The following is a 21417-nucleotide window of genomic DNA, read 5'->3' as shown; positions in this document are numbered from 1 at the left end:
CCACTTCTTCACCAACTCTACAATCCAGCCAAGCTGGACCCTCTTCCATTTACTGTACTCCCCACCCCCCACTACCCCCCCTCTTTCCCTGGTTTACATGGTTCCCTCAGGCCTCAGCTTCCCCATCCCCCACCCTATCTCAGTTCCTTGGAATTCTAAGCAGCCTTTAAAGTCTACCTCACAATCCCTGTCTGCTTCAAAAACTCTGCTTCTGCTCTTGCTTTAGCCCACGGGGACCTCTCCTTCTGCACTCACGTCTCCATTCGTATCTCTCTTAAGGCGCACACAAGCAGGGGGGCTACCATTGCCTTATCACTGCCATTAGCCCCTAAATTCCTTGAGAACAGGCTCTGTCCACCTTATCTTTACATGCACTGTGGCTCCTCTCAGAGTGACACACAGAAAGTTTGTGTGTGTGTGTGAGGAAAAAGACATGGTGACCAGTTGTCCAACTGTGGTCTGTGTCCACTTTCTGATTTCTGCCTGTCCATCTTCAGCCAACTGCTTTTCCCGACCTACTGTCCCTGTGCCTACCAGGACCTCAAGGGCTTAGGTTAGTTCCAGACCCACAACTCTGCTCTGACCACCAGTTTTGGGGTGCATCTCTTGTTCTATAACCTGCTCCCTGGTTTGCTCCCTTCTCCTAAAAACAAAAGCTTTTTCTCGCTTTCTTCGGCCCAAGCAAACTATCTTATGCCACATCAACACTGACTCTCAAAAATAATAATAATAAAAAAAAAATAACGTCTCAAATTCACACATTGTTTTTAAGTTGTCCTGCTTTTATGTACATCTGGTTTTACCTTCACAAAAAGGTCCTGGGAGGTAGGCGTGATGGATACCAACTGATAATGAAGCTCAGTCAAAGAACGTATCATCTCAAGGATGTGGCCAATTAGAGGCAGAGCCAAAATGAAGTTGATGGGTTTCCTAGTTTGTGTCCCTTTTCCTGAGCTTGTCTCATTAGCATTTCCTACTTTTCATCCTAATAGAAATCCTGATAGGGGGAAGGATGGCATTTCTTTCACAACAGGGGAACATTTCAACTGAATTTTTTTATAAAGTGATGACAGACACGCCTCCTCACATTGGAGGTTTAGATCCAGTAACATCAGAAAACAAACCACTAACTTTTATTTAACTTAAATCTGATTCACTTGGCAAAGAATTTCTTTTGCTTTGTTTCTAGAGTTTAGCCTAAAACCACGTCCGAGAGTCTTCATGCTATCCTGAAACAATGCTCCTCATATAACTTCCGAATCCAAATTCAGTGTTATAGGAACTCATTCCTCTGACTGTCTCAGAGTTTTTCCACTCAAGCCTTGCACACGGAATTAACTCAAAACTTCTGCAAGAAAAACGTCCCTTTTAGAGTTTGATTTGGCTTCAGTTTCAAAGAGCTGTTTGTATATTTTAGAATATGTAGAATTTTCCTTTGATTGAAACCTCTCTTTTAACAATGGACAAGAGATGATTTCTCTTCTGAGTGATTTAAACAAAAACAAACACATCTTAGTTACATAGAGCCTTGTTCTCAAAGTGGTTTTTTTGAGAGAAATCAAACCCTACAGATTGTTAAGCATTTGGCAAAAGCCTTCAAACAGCCAACGCCAAATAGTGATCTTTTCCTTGTTGTAGGAGATAAACAAATACCGGAGCAAATTGGAAAAAAAAAAAATAATAAAAATAGGACCTCCTTTCACTATCTCCTGTGCCCGGTAACACTCCCCTCTCAATACACATACCCACCCCTTCAGAGGGGTTTCATCCTCAATGTTTACTTCTGGTGCTATAGCAATAAACTCGCCACAAATGGACATTTCCAACATCTGTTTGTGGCTGCTCCCAGATTCCCTGTATTGCTTTAGGACATGAAGCCCTCTGTCTCCCAAGTGTAAACAGACACACCTAATTATGTATTAAGGTGTCTGAGAAGAGCTACTTGTTTTGATGACCAAAAAAAAGAGCACACGCGAGCCTGGTCTGCTCAGCGTACTTGTGGGACGACCAGTCGTCCAGTGGGAGCTCCTCTTCAAACAGTGGAAGGTCTCTGCCTGCCACAGACAGAACCCCAGCCCTATTTTTCCCAGCCTGAGCATACAGTCTACTGAGTCTGGTCCAGATGTGGACCAAAGCAGCTGATGACTGGTCGAGAGAGATGGTGCTGTCACAGATCCAGGGCAAAATCTATTCTGTTTCTTCATAAGGATTTAATTTCAGGGTAAAAGAGGAAAGAGCAAAGGAGGAGGAGATAATTTGAGGGTAGCATTTTTCTTCTTCAGATCACAAGGGCCGTGTACAGCAATAACAAAAAAAATGTCAGCGCCCTATTGGAAATGTAGCAGGAGAAAACAACTCTAGAGCGCTGGACTAGCAGCCAGGGGGGTGGGTTCTGGTCACAGCGCTGTCCCTGCCACGCAGAGTCCCTTCCCCTCCCTGACCCCCACGTTCCTCGTCAGTAAAATGACAGAATTTAACTTAATCATCCCCCTGGGTTTCCAGCACCAAAATTCTGATTGTTACACGTGAGGCAACCTTGAGAATTCCAAAAATATCTTTAAAAATTCTATTGGAAATACTGTTCCTCTAAAAAAAGGTGCCCATTCATTAAAAAATAGTATTACAGTTTTGTTTTTTTTTTTAATGAGGTAGATGCACTGTGCACGAAATACCCAGGTTTTCTCTCCAGATACAGTTTCTCTCCAGATACAGTCAATTAGAAAATCTAGAATATTTTTCCACAAACTAAAGAAAATGTAATTGTTAACAGTTTGCAACAGAGGCCAAAAGAAAATGGGAACACTATTACCTTGTACAAAAACTTTTCATCATTAAATTGAGCAGTAAAAAGGGTTAAAATTAGCTTTAGGCTCACACTTTCGATGAGAAATATGATGTGAGCTATTTCTCTTTCCTCCTTGTTCTAGGTTCTTCAAGTAAATGGTATTGATCTGAACTAGCGGAAGATAAAATAAGTAATATTTTACACCAACCTTTCCAACTTTTGCAAGACAGGATGTATTGTTATGCATCATTCAAGTAGCCTCAGTTTCCCTGCCCCACATATAAAAATATGTGCTTTGAGGTTTTAAGATTTCATTGATATGAAATTTCACCTCTACACTTGTAATCTCTAAAATAAAATTTAGATTTACAAAAGTAGGAGGCAGATTGTTTCCACTGTTATTTCTGGCAGGAACTTGGTGACTTTTACTTTATTCTGGGTACTCTGACCTTTATAAAGCATGAGCATTGGCTATTTCGCAAGGATTGCTGGTGTTCTGTCCCCCACGTGTCGCTTGGAAAGACCAATGCGATAAAACTCCCTCCGAGGATGATACCCAGCAGGCTCTGTAGTGAAGTCTGGTTCTGATAGGGGGAGACTCCTATGATGAAAGCATAGTGAGGAAAGCACATGTGGAACCAAAGACTTGGGGGTTGACTCTCCTGCTCTTTCATTATGTGACTTAGGTCAAGTCTCTGAATGTCTCCGAGCCCAAATTTCCTACTGGCAAAATAGAGACTATAGGGATACCTATACTCCAATGAGCTGTCACGGAGATTAAATGAGACAATGTCTGTGGAAGTGCTTTCTGTATACTTAACATTCTACCTAGTGGCGCCGGGGTGGCTCAGTGGGTTAAGCATCCCACTCTTGATTTCAGCTCAGGTCATGGTCTCAGGCTTGTGGGATTGAGCCCCGCATCAGGCTCTGTGCTCAGTGGGGAGTCTGCTTGAGATTCTCTCTCCTTCTCCCTCTGTCCCTCCCCCCACTCACGCTCTCTCTCTAAAATAAATAAAACTTAAAAAAATACTACCTAAATATTATTATAATTATTAATGCTAAGTTCTTATTATCACCTCTGGACTTAGTTGCTATAATTCTCCCCATTTTCCTCAGCACCTACTTATTTATCCGGAAGCTTTCATTTCTGCCATCAGAAAAGCCACTGTTATAGATGACCTGGATGTCCTGAGTCTTTTCAACTTCCTCGCTGTCTGGAGTTCCCAAATTAGAGCAGTAGAAGAATTCAAGCTTCCCCACGAGGAGGCCTCCTCCTTCCTGGTAGTGTCTTCCGTTTTCCTTCACATGCTCCGAGGCACCTGCCCGAGTCTCCACCTCTCCTGGCTGACCCAGCCTTCAGGCCAGCATCCTCTGAGATGGCAGCCTGACCTGCTGCTGGAATCCACCTGTCACCTAGCTGCACCGGGCCATGGGCCTCCTCCCATCCGGTACGATGCTGCGGGGGGGTGGGGGGGGAAGGGGGGGATCCACAGTCCTAACTCTCAGAGCCTATTTGTACAGATCTCTTTATTCATCCCATTTCCCTCCACACTAGCCTGTTTGTTATTTGTGTTAGAGCTCACCTGCCACATCTGTGGGTTGCTGAAGAGTTTTACCTCAATGTGAAAGGCTCCGAAAACCTTCTACATAACCTAAGTGGTACTGCTTACTGGATCTTTATGAACTTTTAGAAAGATCCGTTTCGAACATTTAACTGGAAGTTCTACTATTTATAGTTTGAGATGTTACTTTTTTATTAAAATGTTGGCAGGCAGACCCTTGGGTGAGGTTCACTTTGGTGAAATAGTTTTTCTCTTTCAGGCACCAGGCAACATGGCAAAGGAGAGCGGGGTAGACTCTGGGTTTCGAGTCCTAAGGTCCTAGTTTTATCTGGTTACCACTTCTGTGATGATTTTCAATATTATACTGCAGTGTGGGAGCAAAAAAGAACAGTACCCAAGGCTTAAGGATGAGCATGATCAAGACTACCCCTTCCTCATCTGAAGAGGAAGGAAATTAATTGCACACATTTGTATCACTGAGATTTGAAACTCCCAGCTCCTGGGGAGAAAATACCCCTCTTTCTAGTAGAGCACACTGTCCTTCAATTTTATTCCTTTCACAAGTGGCTTTTTTCCCCCCAGTGGCTTGTTACCTATTGTTCCTCAATCTAGTTTTGTCTCTTCCTTACATTGAATCTTTGACTTCTATTCTCCTTTACTGTTCTATTCTAAAGGACAAAGCCAGGGAGAAAGGTTAAAAACTAGGTTTGACAGCCAAAGAAACAGCCAACCCATTATCCAGAATTCTAATCTGTAAAGTTGTTAGAGCCCTTGGAATTATTCTAGATTTCCCATCCTAGGAGAGGATGATACTCTGAATTCTATCTTATTTTGCGTCCTTTGGGCTTCTAAAACTCAAAATAGATCCATCAAATAAATTTTAAGTAGATTAGGTCACTGCTCCCAAGACCCTGATTTTACTGCTTTCCTTCTTTTCTTTAAAAATGGTTATACCAGTTTTCAGCAAGCGTACATCTGCACCTTGGGATGCCAGGAAGATGAGGAAGCTTCTGCCCATGGAGAGTAGGACTTTTCAAACAGGAAATGTTAAGAACTGCTCATATCTTCACAAAATCTTCAAGCTAATTTCTAGAGCCACTAACTGAAGGTTGGGGGAGGGGGACAGTGGAGGGGTTCTCTCTTTTTTTTTTTAAATTTTATTGTGTTATGTTAGTCACCATACAATACATCATTAATTTTTGATGTAGTGATCCACGATCCATTGTTTTTGTATAACACCCAGTGCTCCATGCAATACGTGTCCTCCTTAATACCCATCACCGGGCTAACCAGTCTCCCCTCCCCCCTCCCCTCTAAAACCCCATTTGTTTCTCAGGTCCATAGTCTCTCATGGTTCATCTCTCCCTCTGATTCCCACCCCCCCTTCATTTTTCCCTTCCTTCTCCTAATGTCCTCCATGCTATTCCTTATGTTCCACAAGTAAGTGAACCATATGATAATTGACATTCTCTGCTTGACTTATTTCACTTAGCATAATCTCCTCCAGTCCCATCCATGTTGATGTAAAAGTTGGGTATTCATCTTTTCTGATGGCTGAGTAATATTCCACTGTATATACGAACCACATCTTCTTTATCCATTCGTCTGTTGAAGGGCATCTCGGCTCTTTCCACAGTTTGGCTATTGCGGACATTGCTGCTATGAACATTGGGGTGCATATGGCCCTTCTTTTCACTACATCTGTGTCTTTGGGGTAAATACCCAGTAGTGCAATTGCTGGGTCATAGGGTAGCTCTATTTTTAAATTTTTGAGGAAGCTCCACACTGTTTTCCAAAGTGCTGTACCAACTTGCATTCCCACCAACAGTGTAAGAGGGTTCCCCTTTCTCCACAACCTCTCCAACATTTGTTGTTTCTTTCCCTGTTCTCTTTTTAAGGGACAGGGTATGGAAAGAATCTGAGAAGGGAGTGACAGCTGACTACACACTTACACTAATCATCTCAGCTGTTTAAAGCTTCCTCCTTGACCCTTAGTTTGTGCTTATGACATTCAACTTAGAACAAGCTCCTCCTCCCTTATCCTTGTAAGTTCTTTCCAATTTCAGATATGCCCCCACTTCTCAGCCCTCTGAGAAGAAGCTGTTCTGGATGGTTCCTCCATTCACAGGGGGGAAAAGCGCTGGTTCCTCATCTAGCTTTACTTTGCTCAAATGCAAAATATTAGCGTGCAAGCCTGAGGTAACTAACCACCAGCCCCTTGCTCAGGGTCTCCTCACCTCAGGGCTGTTGCCACACGCTTCCCGGGATGAGCACCTGCCGAGCCAGCCTGATCACACCAGTGTGGCCATGTTCATGTCATTCTGTCTTAAAAGCAGTAAAGGGAATTGGTGTGTCTAAAGGCTACGAGAGATCTAAAAGTGTGCTACCTATACTTGAAGAGGGTGAGGAGAACATACAATGCGGGTCAGTCCCCCAAATTAATCTCATCATTGTGCTTCACTGCAATGAAATCTGTCTTGGCACAGTGCCACGGAAGGGGAGCTCCTGGAAATAATCAGATTAATGGTGTCAATGAAAACAACCAAACCAAGCACTTCAGCTCTCAAAATGGATTTCTGGCTGAATTTTCCAGGTTGGTGGTTCTGTATTCACCCAATAAATCAAGCGATTCCTGAATTACCGCTTCACTCTGGGGTGTATGAACAATGTCTAAAGGTTAACTAACATTTTATAAGACTTAATATTATTCTTTTTAAAGTAGACTAACAATTGGGGGAAAGCACTGCTAAAACATTTTGATGATGGAGGCAAAAGCCCCACTCCAGTCCCGAGTGTCTCCAACCCCATCATCCCCACTGATTCCAGGCAAGCGGGAGTCCCCATCCTCCCAGACACACTCTTGCTTCCTCCCTCATACTCTTACACAACTCTCCCCCAAACAGCCAGAGTATCCTTCAGAAACTAGAAATCCATTTATATCATGACCCTGCTTAAAATCTGCCCGTGGCTTCTCACTACGCGGACCAGCAAACCCAAACTTCCAGTCCTGACTGGCAGAGGCCCCGCAGGATCCGGAGCAGCGATGTCTCTGCCTCCAGCTCATCTTCTCCACACTCCGGCCACCGGGCATTCGTCTTCCCACCCCAAGGCCCTTGCACCCACCTTCCCCGATGCCTGCAATGAGCTGCACAGGGCTAACTCCTTGTAAATTTAGATCTTGGCTTCCTCATAGTATCATCACTCCATTTTACTTTCTTCACAGTACATTCCCCTAGACAATATTTTCTCATTTTCAATTAACTGCCCTTCCCCAGTAATTGCTAACATTTATTACCAGGCATTATTCTAAGAGTTTTACATGCTTTATCCTTTCATCCTCGTCACTACCTATTGAGGTTGGTGGTATTATTAGTAGTAGTAGCCCATTTCACAGATGAAGAAATTGTGGTACAGACAAGTTCCCAAGATCACACAGCAAATGAGTCAAAAAGCCTGGATTTAAACCCAGAGAGTCTGGCTCCAAAGACTGAGTGTTTAATCACTACATCATATGCTAGTAGAAAAAGCTCCCTGAGCTTTTGTCTTACTCATCACTCCGGTGACTAGAACAGTCTCAGTAAATGAGTAAATTTAATGTTGACAATAATTTGTATTAATGAAGATTTTTATCACGTGGTCATAAAATACTATGATAGCAAGGAACACCTGGGTGGCTCAGTCGGTTAAGCGTCTGCCTTCAGCTCAGGTCATGATCCCAGGGTCCTGGGATTGAGTCTCACATCAGGCTCCCTGCTCCCTCTCCCTCTGCCCCTCCCCCTACTTGTGCACTCACTCACTCTCTCTCTCTGACAAATAAATAAATAAAATCTTTTAAAATAATACTATGATAGCAATGTTTCACACTAAAAGGAACTTTGTTATAATTCTAATAATATTTTCTCTAAATATATAATTTCTTTAATATAGAGAATCTGGTCCTCTCATCCCATTTATTCTTTTATTAATAGAATTCACCTGTTCTTTTGTTTTCATAAACTTTAGCTTACAACATTCTTAATTCTCCAGTAAGATAAATTATACTTCATTATAACCATTCTCAGGTAAAGAGGGTCTAAAATAGGTAAGTTATATAAAACCATGCAAGGGTATGTAAAATGTCAATAAAATAAAGTTCTTTAATTTTAATAAAGCCATGTTTTCAAAACCTGTCTGCAGACTCGGACACACGTGCACATATACAAGGCTTCACCTTGAACAGAAGTCAGCTGTGGTCAAGTGTCAAGGTCTGAATGTATAGTTCTTTGGCAATAATTAACCTGATCCTAGATTGCTCCTCATCAGAATCAACTGAAGCACAAGACAAAGCTTTTCTTGACATCTATAGTAGTTCTTCCTATGAATTTAGTTCATAAGTCAAATGCTATACTAGCCTTTATTTTTATTATGGGTGGCAGTATTTAGATTTCTGATGTCTGATCACTAAATGTTTATGAGAGAAAACCTACCCTTGTAGCCCTTATTTTAGAATCCTAGACATTGAAAATGATGGACCTTGGGGAATAGCTCGCCCAACTAACTTATTTCACACACAAGGAACCTAAGACCCATAGAAGTTAAGTGAGCTGCTCAAGAACTCAGAGGCTCATTTAAAAATAGATCTCAGGTTCCTCAATTCCCAGCCAAGTGCTGTTTCCACAAGCTGTCAATGAGGCTGAGTGTTTAATCACTCTGCTGCATGCCTGGGCCTTGGAAGGCACATTTTTCTAATAAACCAAACCAATACAACACAATTTTATTGAGCAACTGCTATTTTATCGGTGTTAGGTTCAACCCTCTTTGGTGGATGCATGTCCCAATTTAAATGCTTCAACCATCTGCTCGATTAAACGGTCATCTGAGGTTTTAATAACCCTTCAAAGGCCGGGGCGCCTGGGTGGCTCAGTCGTTAAGCGTCTGCCTTCGGCTCAGGTCACGATCCCAGGGTCCTGGGATCGAGTCCCACATCGGGCTCCCTGCTCGGCAGGAAGCCTGCTTCTCCCTCTCCCACTCCCCCTGCTTGTGTTCCTGCTCTCGCTATCTCTCTCTCTGTCAAATAAATAAATAAAAATCTTTAAAAAAAATAATAACCCTTCAAAGGCCAATCCAACTATATTAGTTAATCCAACCATATCAATCATCACTTGAACATCAATGATCTAAATGCACCACTTAGGACAGAGACTGCTAGAATGGATCCAGAAACAAGACCCAACTGTATGTTTCTACAGGAAACCCACTTTAAATATAAATGCACACAGAGATCACATAAAGCAACAGGAACTCGCATTCACTGCTGGTCAGCATGCAACATGGTACAGCCACTTTGGGAAACAGTTTGGCAGTTTCTCCCAAAAGTAAATACACTCTTACCACGTGATCCAGCAATTGCATTCCTTGGCATTTATCCAAAGAAGTTGAAAAGTTATGTCCACATAAAACGTACACACAGCTGTTCATAGGTTATAAGGTACTCACACTATCCATGATGTGCTACAGTGTTATTGAAGGTAGACTTGGGAGTAGTGGTAAATGTATATTCAAACTTGGGGTCACCACTAAAAGAGGGTAGAAAGAGAAGCATAACTGATAGGCTAAGAACGGGAGGGAAAATGGACTCATGTAAAACACTCAGCGAAAACCATGAAAGGCAGAAAAAGAGTGGAAGACATAAAAATAGGACCAAGAACATATAAAAAACAGTAACAAATATGGTAGATATTACTCCAACTAGATTGATAATCACTTTGAATACCAATGGTCTAAATGTATCAGTTGAAAGACAGAGATCACCGGAGTGGACCAAAAACCAAGACCCAACGAATGCTTCAAAGGTTTAGTACCTGTGACACCTACCAGCTTCTAAGGTCAAAGAAAACCATGAAACCCTTAACTTTCTCTGTGAACTGTCCAGGGGGCCAAACTCTTTCCTCTTTGGACTCTTTTAGGTCAACGCACCACTGTACCTTTAAGCAACACTGAGAATGTATTGTTTTCCTCAGGTGTAGTTGGTGAGCTTCCGGGTTTGTTTTGTTGTTGTTGTTCTTTAATGGTGAGTACACCACAACACTATTATCAGACTTCTTCCTCTTTTCCAAGCCTGTTTTTATTTCCTTGGTGGTTCTTATTTAGAAAGGGCTCTTTTTTTTTTTTTTTTTCTTAAAGATTTTTTTTTATTTATTTATTTGACAGAGAGAGAGATAGCGAGAGCAGGAACACAAGCAGGGGGAATGGGAGAAGGAGAAGCAGGCTTCTTGCCGAGCAGGGAGCCCGATGTGGGACTCGATCCCAGGACCCTGGGATCGTGACCTGAGCCGAAGGCAGACGCTTAACGACTGAGCCACCTAGGCGCCCCAGAAAGGGCTCTTCTTAATTAGGTACAGATTTATTGTGACCACATCAATGGGTTTATTATTGATTTATCATGAATCACTGCTCTCCTTGGCCCAGGGCAGAGTGTTTATAACCATCATTATATTTGTTATTATTATTCCATTAACTATAGCATTATTACTAATTACAACATGGAGCTGGAAAGGTGACCATTTTGATTAGCGAGAGAGCGGTGAACTTTGGATATAGGAACATTGGTCTTATTCCAGTCTACCATGCTGGACTACATTTCTAAGTTTATTACTTAAGGCCAAAGTCTCTCGGGAAAAGATGACACCTTCCTGCTTAAGAAATCCTCTGAGATATTCGGGGACACTGGTGCCTGAGCAGCATTTTATTTATTTATTTATGAATTTGAGATTCGTGAATTTCTGGAGTGTCACACACAAAAAATTTAGAAGGTAGTGTAGTCAAATGGGATCCTAGATTTGCCTCAAACCAAGTCTCTTAAATTCTGACCCAATTTAATAATATAATGACTTTGAATGATTCAAATTAAAGTGCTGTCATTTGTATTTTATCGTATGGGATTTAATTATATGGAAACTTTTAACTTGTTTAGTTATCTCTTTCAATTACATCTTTCTGATATTTCTACATATTAACAAATCTAAAAACAAACTTAAAATAATCATGCAGTGTCTCTTTCCCCTTTCTACCAGCAGTGATCAATTAATATTTCCTGAGAAATCAATGCTCATTAAAGTAACAAAACAATACAAAGACTTGGAGGATTTCGATGGGGGTCCTGTTTTTCCTGAAAAAAGTTCAAGTAGTAGCTTGGCTGATATTTACTAACATCCCAAATAATACACCTGTCGAGAATATTTTTATGTATACTCATTCTGAATGTAATGGACAGGCAAATACAAGCATATGTGCATATATATGTAATGGCATAGAGCTAACGGTGTTGCTTGACTTTAAAAGAGATAGTAAAAAATTCTATCACATAAATACATGCTAGGACCGTATTTGTGCATATGAAATGTGAAATTAAGTAAATGGCAATTGTCATTAGTCTCTATACAGCCCCACTTCTAGATGTAATATTAGCAACTCCTAACAGTGGGTACAGCAGAAGGGACCCAAAAGCAGGCAGCACTATTGGATAGAGCTTTCTGCAGTGAGCAAGTACTTCCAGGAGCATCTACACACAGAGCATAAAATGAGGACTCAGAGAGAGAGACCGCAAAGGGTTAGTAGCCAGGTCCTTGGCCTATGGGAACTTTCCATCTAGCTGGGGAAAGACAAGATTTTCTGTATGTTCTTGTCCTATCTTAAGAAACATTACGTACCACACACGCCAACAAGTGGAATTTTTTTTTTCCAGCTGAAGTAACTCAGAGTAAAAGTATAATCTAGCAGAATGGCATAGATTTTTTTAATTTCCAAAGAAGAAGGCTTTAAGCTGCTTGGGCAGTGGGGCAAGAGATCACCTTTCACTAAAGTCCTGAGCATTTGTTGCGCATTCTGGCTTCTACATGAGCCGGCATCACAGTAAAACTGTGTCCTCTTTGCACATGTCATCTCCTAAATAAGGCCAAAAGCTTCCTGAAGGCTCAGACGATGTCTTCGATTTTGTTTTTTGTTTGTTGCCTGCCTAAGCATTTTATAATTATGTACCAAGTGTTTGCTGAGCTGACTTGAAATGGCTGAAATAAACTGAAGAAAGACATCCCAGGTAGGAAGGAACGCAAGAAGCTACTACTATATTGGATGAAGTGATAAAAATCCAAAAAGCTCTTGACAGGCAGGAACTATTACCTGAATTAAATAAGATAAAAACCAAACAGGAATAACTGTAAATTATCCTACTTGGATCTGAAAAAAATAACTGTAAAAGTAAAAAAAAAAAAAAAAAAAAAAAAAAAAAAATATATATATATATATATATATATATATATATATATATATATATATAGGAGCAATCCAGCTTGCCAGAAAATGGCAAACATGAGGGGACAGAGTGTAGCATTGTCCCCAAAGCACTAAGGCCACCTTAGCCTATGCTAACAGAGGCCAAGAGTAAGGGGGTTTGGTCTGGGTGCCAGGCTGACAAAGCATAGTGTGCCCAGAGACCACAGACCTGGACAGTGAGTGACTCAGGAAACCCTATCATACAGCAAGGGTTTAAAGAGCAGGGAGGATCGGGGAGAACAGGAAAAGTACAGTCTGGAGAAGGTAAGACTTCGTCAAAAATGTTGTCCAAACCAGACTTTTGCTTTGTTTTAGGGGAGTAGTTTTGTTTCAATTTACAGCTTAGTGAATATAATTTCTATTATTTTCTCAAAAAAGACTTTGACACTTTATTACATGATGGCTATAATTAATGTCAGACTCTAAATTAGAAATCAAAAATTCTATTTGATCATTTGGTTTCAAGCTGGAACTAAAGTATGTTTTGGCATTATTACCAACTGTTAGCAGCAAGTTCTGGAAACAGATGCAGTCTTGCTATGTGTTCTAAATATGAAACACATTGCAGAAAGGCTTAGAGATAAAAATATATACTGCTTATGCACACTCATACTGTGCTATTTCCTGTCCTTATCAGCAATAAAAAGTTCCTCTTGTTTTGTCCTTTCTTTGTTGTTCCAGGTGAACAAAATCTTCTTTCTTCTTTTTCCCTTTCTTCTTCCCTTATCTCTTCTTCATGCCTATCTTGCTGTATTTTTCTATCTTCTTTCCCACTAATATTTGTTTCCTTAAAGATTTACTGAGCACAGGGCGCCTGGGTGGCTCAGTTGGTTAAGCGACTGCCTTCGGCTCGGGTCATGATCCTGGAGTCCCGGGATCGAGTCCCGCATCGGGCTCCCTGTTCGGCAGGGAGTCTGCTTCTCCCTCTGACCCTCCTCCCTCTCATGCTCTCTGTCTCTCATTCTCTCTGTCTCAAATAAATAAATAAATAAATAAATAAATAAATAAATAAATAAATAAATCTAAAAAAAAAAAAAGATTTACTGAGCACATACTACGTGCTCAAAACTGTGCTCCGTTATAAGGATTCAAGGCTTCATGCAAAACAGTCCCCATGCTTGAGAAGCTCGCCTCCTATAAAAGGCAGAAGGCATTTAAGCAAATGATGTTACTAAAGGAAGGTATGTATCACGTTAGAGGTGTATCCAAAGCACAGAGATGAGAAATGGATGGGTGTAGACAGAGGAATAAACTCTGAGGAAAGCGGTGGTCAGGGAAGGAATTCCTTTGGGGAAAGAGGTGGCTGAGAAGGATGAACAGAGCCCTGGCCAGCCCTGCGGAGGAAAGGGCTGGTGGCTGGCGTGGAAGTGGGAAACTGGCACAGCTTACTTAAGGAATGCCAGGCATTCTTAGAGAAAAGGAGCATCCTATACCTAGGAGAGCATCGAAGTCATCAGATAAATGGGTTGTTAGCTGGATCTGTCCTGTACTTGAATTGATAAGAATCATCACCTCAATGTAAATGTTTAGTAAGCGGTCTGTGGACAAAGCTAAAGAAAAATATTAAGAAATGGACCAAAGGTATGGAAAACCATAATCTGGACCATTTGGGGACAACTGCTATGACAGAGGAAGTGTTTCCCCAGGAAGGAATGCATGAGATGCTTTCTAAAAAAAGAAGCACCATGGCAAAGTCAGTGACAAAAGGAAATGGGGTGGGGGTATTCCCAGGAGCAGGGAGAGCAGCCTTGATGTTTTAAAAAACAGACTAACATCCTTACAATAGAATAGTATCCAGTGGTAAAGAGAAGTGAGCTATCAAGTCATGGGAAGACACAGAAGGACCTTAAATGCACATGGCGAAGTAAGGGAAAGCAGCCAGGCTGTATGATTCCAATTATACAACATTCTGGAAAAGGCAAAACTATCGAGACAGGTAAAAAGATCACAGCCAGGGGCTATGGGGGGCAGGTGGGGAGGGACAGACAGGTGGAGCCCAGGGCGTTTTTAGGGCAATGAAATCATTCTGAAGGACTTCCTCATGGTGGATACATGGCATTATGTATTTGACAAAACCCAGAGACATGCACAACACTGAGAGTGAACTTCCTAACATCCACTATAGATTTTAGTTAAGAATAATGTATCAATATTGTTCATCAATCATAGCAAATGCACCACACAAATGCAAGCTGTGAATAACAAGACAAAACGGCAGGCAGGCAGGATGGGGGTAGGGGATAGATCCCAGCTCTACTTTATGCTCAATGTTTCTATAAAACTGTTCTAAAAAATTTTAACTAAAACTGCTCTAAAAAATTTATATATGTATATATATATATATATATATATATATAGTACGTTCATATATATAGTATGTTTCTACCATTTTGAAGCTCACAACACAACTTAGTTTCTCCATTGGCATTTATTAGGTAAGGCAAGCTTTCTTTGCTAGAAGTCCTAAGAACAACAAATCCCTGGGCAGACATCATCTCACTCCTTGCACAAAATTGAGACATGTGGACGCGCAGTTCTGAGTAATTTGTTCACACGGGCCCGCGGAGGCACCAGGAATTGATGGACATATCTGAGAACAGCACAAAGAATCTTCAGTGACAATGAAACCAAAACTCATGTTCCCTCAGTCACATTGCCTCCACCCTGCTCTCGGATCCCAGGGAACCACAGAAGCCACCGTGTCCCTAAAAAATTAACTTTAATACTTTTAGTGAAGCAAGGTTCAAGCTCCCAAGTTTTCTCCTATGAAGAGAAAGGGACTGCAGTGAACCTTTCAGTAGAATCTGCAGCCATGTCTTTGCCATCCCTGCATACACACGAGCCCCTTCATTGCTACACCTTTTCTTCATGTGTGGGTGGTTGCACATGTACCAAAAACCAATCCTCATGAAAACAACTGACAAGTACCATGTGTGAAATCAGAGTCAGGCCACGTACACAGGTTTCATGCTGAGCTTCCGTACCTCCGTCTAACTCCAATAACAGTAAATATCATGCCACCGAGTTCCCTCTGTTCTGTGAGCCGGGCCAACTCTCCCCACTGATCTAGTCGGAATGGAAACCAGTTCTGGGGTCCTCAGTACCCCATCACTCAGTTAGTAAACTCAGTAAACTCAGGTCCAGAGATGCCCTGAACCTGCCCCCCCGCCCCACCCCACCCCACCCCACCCCTCCCCCGGCAATAAGATAAACACCTCATCTGCTCATGTCAGAAGAGAGCCTACCTTTAGAGAAAGCAAGATGGATTTCAACTTCTAGAATGCAAAAATTACCCACCCAATCGCCGTAGATAACCCAGAGAAGAATACTGAACAACATCCCACTGGTAACACAGGGCTTGCCTTTGTTTAGGGTCTATTAAATTTAATAACTTCCCCCTCTGTGGCTTTAAACAGAGAACTTCTTCAAAATAAGAGTGGCTCCTATTAGACTTAACTACTTGCCCGTGGCTGTTGGGGCAGAGGCGTGTCTACCAAACAGGTGGCTCTTAATAAAGGAATGGTTCTGTAGTAAAAAAGGAGACGTTCTAGTGTTTTAGTATAGTTGCTTTAACTTTCTGGTTTATTAGTATTAATTGCTGGAGTTTTCCTTTTAACCTCCTTAAGGCGTCACTCCCTCCTGTGAGTTAAGAGTGGCCCTGTGAAAATAAATGTCCACATATACTTGGCACATTACTGAAGCGGCTCGTTTCAAAACTGGACTCAGGGGACTTGACAGAAACTCGGTTATAAGGGACATTTAAAACTGAACTGCATCAACCACTGCCTGGTTTGAAATCACGTGAGACAACCCCTCCTGATCGGCCTTGAATGATCAAATGGGGTTTTTCCACTGGCAATTTCTCGATTTTGTGGTAGTAATAAAACAATTTTTAGTAGCTTTATTTATTAGACTAACGCCTATTCTGCTGACCTTTGGAAATATTATACTTTAGCGACTAAGAGTCATAAAAACAGACATCTTGAATAGTCCTGGGCAGTTGATTAAGTGGAATGTTTTGATATTTAAATATTTTGAAAGAAGAAATTCAAGACCATTTGCTGAAACAAACAAAAATATGCAAACTTCAAAAAGATTAGTTAACTGTCTCATGTAAAAAAAAAAAATCCTACAAATGTAGAAAAAGATCGTCCACACAACCTGCGTTGGCCTCTCCCTGAGTAATGGAGGTGAACGTCACATAGGACCCTACCCTTGCGTCTCTAATTCACGTATCCTAACTCTCTAAGAGACCTCCCCCAAACAGAGAGGTCCATGGGCACAATGACCAAGACCACACAAAAATGTTTGTATGAGTCCCTTCTACTTCACATATGCTCAAGAGTAGTAGACTTAGGTCAATCTGAGTGGCTTTCCTCGGACGAGTGGGGTACGGGAGGAGTTATCTGCAGAGTACAAACTTACGGAGCGTCTCCTTCCTTCTGGAGACTGGCAAGAGCTCACACTCTGACCCACAAGTCAAAGAAACAGTTGTGTTTCTTTTCGTATCGGGTAATTACATAAAATACATTTTGAAAGTCTGTAATTATTTACTTACATAGTATTTTGTAATGACCTGCAGAAAAATAATTATCATCTTTGTGCCAAGCCTCACAAGTGCTTTGAACATCAAAGATGCACGGGTGATAACATTATGACAATGATAAAGACACACAGTGGTCTGGGTTGTTGTCAGGCTTACTTGTCCTCGCCTTGTCACACCTTGCTCTTTGATAGAATCAGTGAGAAACAATTTTGGCTACCTCTGTATAGTGAATATTGTTTTAGGATCCTATAAGATGAAATGAGATAGGGACTCCTGGGTGGCTCAGTTGGTTAGGTGGCTGCTTTCGGCTCAGGTCATGATCCCAGGTCCTGGGATTGAGCCCCACATCAGGCTCCCTGCTCAGCAGGGGACCTGCTTCTCCCTCTGCCTGCCACTTCCCCTGCTTGTACCCTCTCCCCCTCTATCGCTCTCTCAAATCAATAAATAAAATCTAAAAAAAAAAAAATTCCTCCCTGGGGAAAAAAAAAAAAGATGAAATGGGATAATGTATAAAATCCCTCAGGGGTGGAGGATGCTACTTAAATACAGATTGTTAGGTGATAAGGCCATGCTTACCATCATGAGTATGGGAGGGGAGGAGAACCAACCCCTCCTCCTGCCCCCTAATGTCTCCAGACCGGTTTCTGGTAAGAAGCGTTTGATTTCTCTAATTCAGCTGAACATTAATTAAACTCATTACAGTAAGGGAAGCCCTACTGATCAATTACATAACAGTAATTTATTGTTTAGTCATAAACCTACGACTGCTGCTATTGTTTTTGTTACAATATTGAAGGCTATTCAAGGTTAAGGAAATATTTCCGGAGTCTTTGTTTTGTGCCGATGAACTCCAAGACCTCTGGTTTTGCATCTTTACTTGCGGTCAAGTAGGGACTGTGGGTAACATAGGTTTATCATCTTATTCTATCTATACCTTGCTTCCATGAGGGCCACGGCAGGGACAACACAATACAGCATCCATCGCTGTCATCATCGTAATTCGTTAAGGTCTACCATTTGTAGCTACACTTGAAAAATTACTCAGGGGGGATACCCAAAAAGGAAGTTGTAAAATTGGATTCTCTGAAGATCTTTAAGTATATTAAATGATGGCCTTTCTTTGGAATGGTCTTTCAGGATGAAATAGAGTTTCTTTAGGAACGGTACTTTCTGAAAGATCTTTCTGGTTGCTGTTATTCCTATGATCCCTCGGAAAAGAACATGATCCTGCTATTTTTCCAACATTATAATGAAACAGTTATTTTCTCATAGTGTGTCATTGACCTTTTGTGAATGGCTCCCAACTGCTTTTAGCTCTATACACATTCATTCTAAATCTACACAGTAATAATGATAGCAAACATTGAGTACTTCTACGTGCTAGGCACTGTGTGTAGTGCTTTATGAATGCCATCTGGGTATTCACTCATTTAAATATTTAAATTTTGTTTGTTTGTTTTAACTATGCTCTGTGATGGATCCATTTTACAAAGCAAATAATCCCCTTTAAGAGTTCAGATTTTTACCCGCTTGACTCATTTCTAGGACTTGCCTGCCAATTATATACAGGTAAGCAATTATTACAAAACAACTTCTGCTTCGTAATATCAGCTACAATCTGTTGAGCCCATAGTGCGTATGCAGTGTGCAGACAGCACTTTACATAAAGCATCTCACTGGATCCTCATGGTAACCCTAGCAGATTAATATCATATCTCTATTTTACAAATAAGAAAGCTAAGTTTCAGAGAAGTAAGGAACTTGCCTGCTATGTGCATGAGCTGGGACTCAAACCTGAGTCTGAACCTCCAGTCCTACCCTACAAGTAAGGACTTCTTTCTCACCCATGATCCTATGAGAGTATTTTTGTGTCCCCTTCATATAAGGAGATGAGAACTGAGTTCTCTACACAAAAGCATGAACTGCTCTGGAAAGCATCACAAAAAGGGAACACAGGACTGCCTAGAGATGAAGTTTAGTATTTTAGCTGTCCATGTTATGGAGAGAAAGCATCCTAGACCTTAGGGACAGCTTTAGATATCGGGGGGAATAAGACAGAAACTCTGCAAGGTGGCGCCTTGGAACCCACGAGATGGGCTCCATTCTCGAGAGGTCCCTAGGACCGGCCCCCAGGGAAGCGAAAATGGTGCTCACGCCAGCTGACGTGATCCCCAAGCCCCACGGGCAGCACTGTGGGATGCGGGCACAGCCCCGTGCCCAAGAGCAAGGTCAGGTAAGTCACGGTTCCTTCAGTTCCCTGACAGTCCCTATCTAGTTCTTTCTTCCTGTTTCCCAACATGCTGACAAGAGGGATTTTCTGTCCTCCTCCCTTTAATGTTTACACAGAACCTCCCACCCTGGCACCACGTTAACTTGGCCAGGAACGACTCAGAGAAATGTTTGGGGCAGGAGGAAAAAACTGGACTAAACTCAGTTTGAAACTAGTTTAGAGCAGAGGCTTGTCCCTACCCTTGGCCTCAGATCAATATGCGGCTGGATAATTCACCCGTTTCTGCCCCTACTGCCTCTTCTGTGAAACAGGCAGAGTTGTGTGGTATGGCCTTATGGAAACGTTTTAAATAGGCATCAGTCAAGGGACTCAAAGTAATCTCGCTGTTCTGTAGGACACACGTAAATGACGAACCACAGCGACTACACATTTATGCGGCGTGTTCCCAGTGTTCTCTGCAATGGTTTTCCCGCTGAATCTGATGCGAATGCACCTGGGTGAGAAAACGCTGTAGAGCAGGGTCTCTAAAGCTACAATCACTCCCTGAGGTTTTTTCCTCTAGATACAGCCAGAGGACAAACAGCAAAATCTGCTTCAGCCACAGAGGGTTGGACAGATGGAGGCCCCAGAGGACCCAAAACAGAAGCAAGTTTGCACAAATCTGTCCTGGCCCAGCGTCATTTTGGCCCAACGTGAAACAAAACAGACTCGGTAGAAAATACAGAAGGAATGACCAGAACTCATTCAACACCGTCCAACCCTGTGCCTCTGATCCCACATCAGCCCTCGTTCTCCCCTTACTGCGCCTTACTCATCCCTTCCCGTGTCTTTAACTAATGTTTAACTAATGTCTTTAACTAAAGGAGGTAGTCATTCCTGTCAAGGGAAATGATAACTAAAATTCTATACTCTGCACAATTCCCCCAAGATATACCACGTGATTCATAAAAATAGTAACAGCAGTTATAATGAAAAGGGGTAACATGGTTTTCCAAAGACTCTTGTGGTTCTCCCTCCACCCCTCTTCTTACCCTACTCACCCCTGCGGGAGTCCATCTGCTGTAGAAAATGTGAAGGCACTAGGACCAGAGAGCCCTTTCCTGCCATTTGCTTGAGAAACAAAGCCTTCCCTCCTCCCAAGTGGAAAGAAATAAAGGAGTCTGAACTAATCAAAACCTGCAAGCCTGCTGGTGGAGCTTCAGCTTGTCAGTGATGCAACTCAGCGGAGTGAGTAGCGGCTTCGAGCTTTGCAGAAAATGAGAGAGGGAGAGAAACAGAGACAGAAACACAAAGAGAAAGAAAGAGAGGCATTAACCTGGCCAGGAGTCAAACAGGTGCACGGAGCGCGAATGCTGAGCAGAGTGTCTGACACATAGAGGATCCAACCGTGTGTGCCTCAGTGGGTCTACTTCTTTATTTATGGGGGGCCATGCTCCGGTCTGCATGTCAGGGCTGTACTGAGAGACTTTTTTTTCTTATTCACAGGACTCATACGGTTGGCCGAGAGCCTTTAACTTTCCTCTACTTGCCAGTGTGAAGGCTCTGTACACTTTCTGGCTCTCTAGGATGAATTCTCTCCGTGATAGTGAGAGAAGAGGCCAGAATGTTCGCCTCATGCACTTCCACCATGAGCCACACATTTCTGCGGTGCCTCTGGAATAACGGATGTGTCAGCACCAGGGCTGCCACGTCGAGAGCGACCGCGGCATGCTAGATGGTTCGTGGAGAGGCTACCTCCGTCTGGACTTGGCCCTTGGAGGCCACACATGGCCTTTTAAGAGTCTTCCAGGCCTCGCCACACTTCAAATGACTAGCTTCTGATAAGGACCTTAAGTTTGCAGGTGCTCGCTCTCAGAACGAGCCAGCTTGGACTTCTGGGGGTTAAGAGGCTCTAGAGATGGAAGGCTGTGCCATTGGTCTGTAATCTGGTTTACAGGTGGATGTTGAGAAGAGAAAGAAATGCAAGCAAGGAAGGCCTGGCATA

The 21417-nt window shown here is 42.2% G+C and overlaps 1 protein-coding gene across 3 annotated transcripts in view; it reads right to left on the bottom strand.

Moving 5' to 3' along the window:
* Positions 1–21417, bottom strand: part of RUNX2 (RUNX family transcription factor 2) — a 228262-nt gene that overhangs the window by 119043 nt on the left and 87802 nt on the right. The gene's annotated exons all lie outside the window — the stretch shown is intronic.

The sequence above is a fragment of the Mirounga angustirostris genome, unplaced genomic scaffold (genome assembly GCF_029215605.1).
Source record: "Mirounga angustirostris isolate CCGP_5_RB_7025 unplaced genomic scaffold, mMirAng1.0.hap1 SCAF_8, whole genome shotgun sequence".
NCBI lineage: Eukaryota > Metazoa > Chordata > Mammalia > Carnivora > Phocidae > Mirounga > Mirounga angustirostris.
This window is presented reverse-complemented; position numbering and strand designations above follow the sequence as displayed.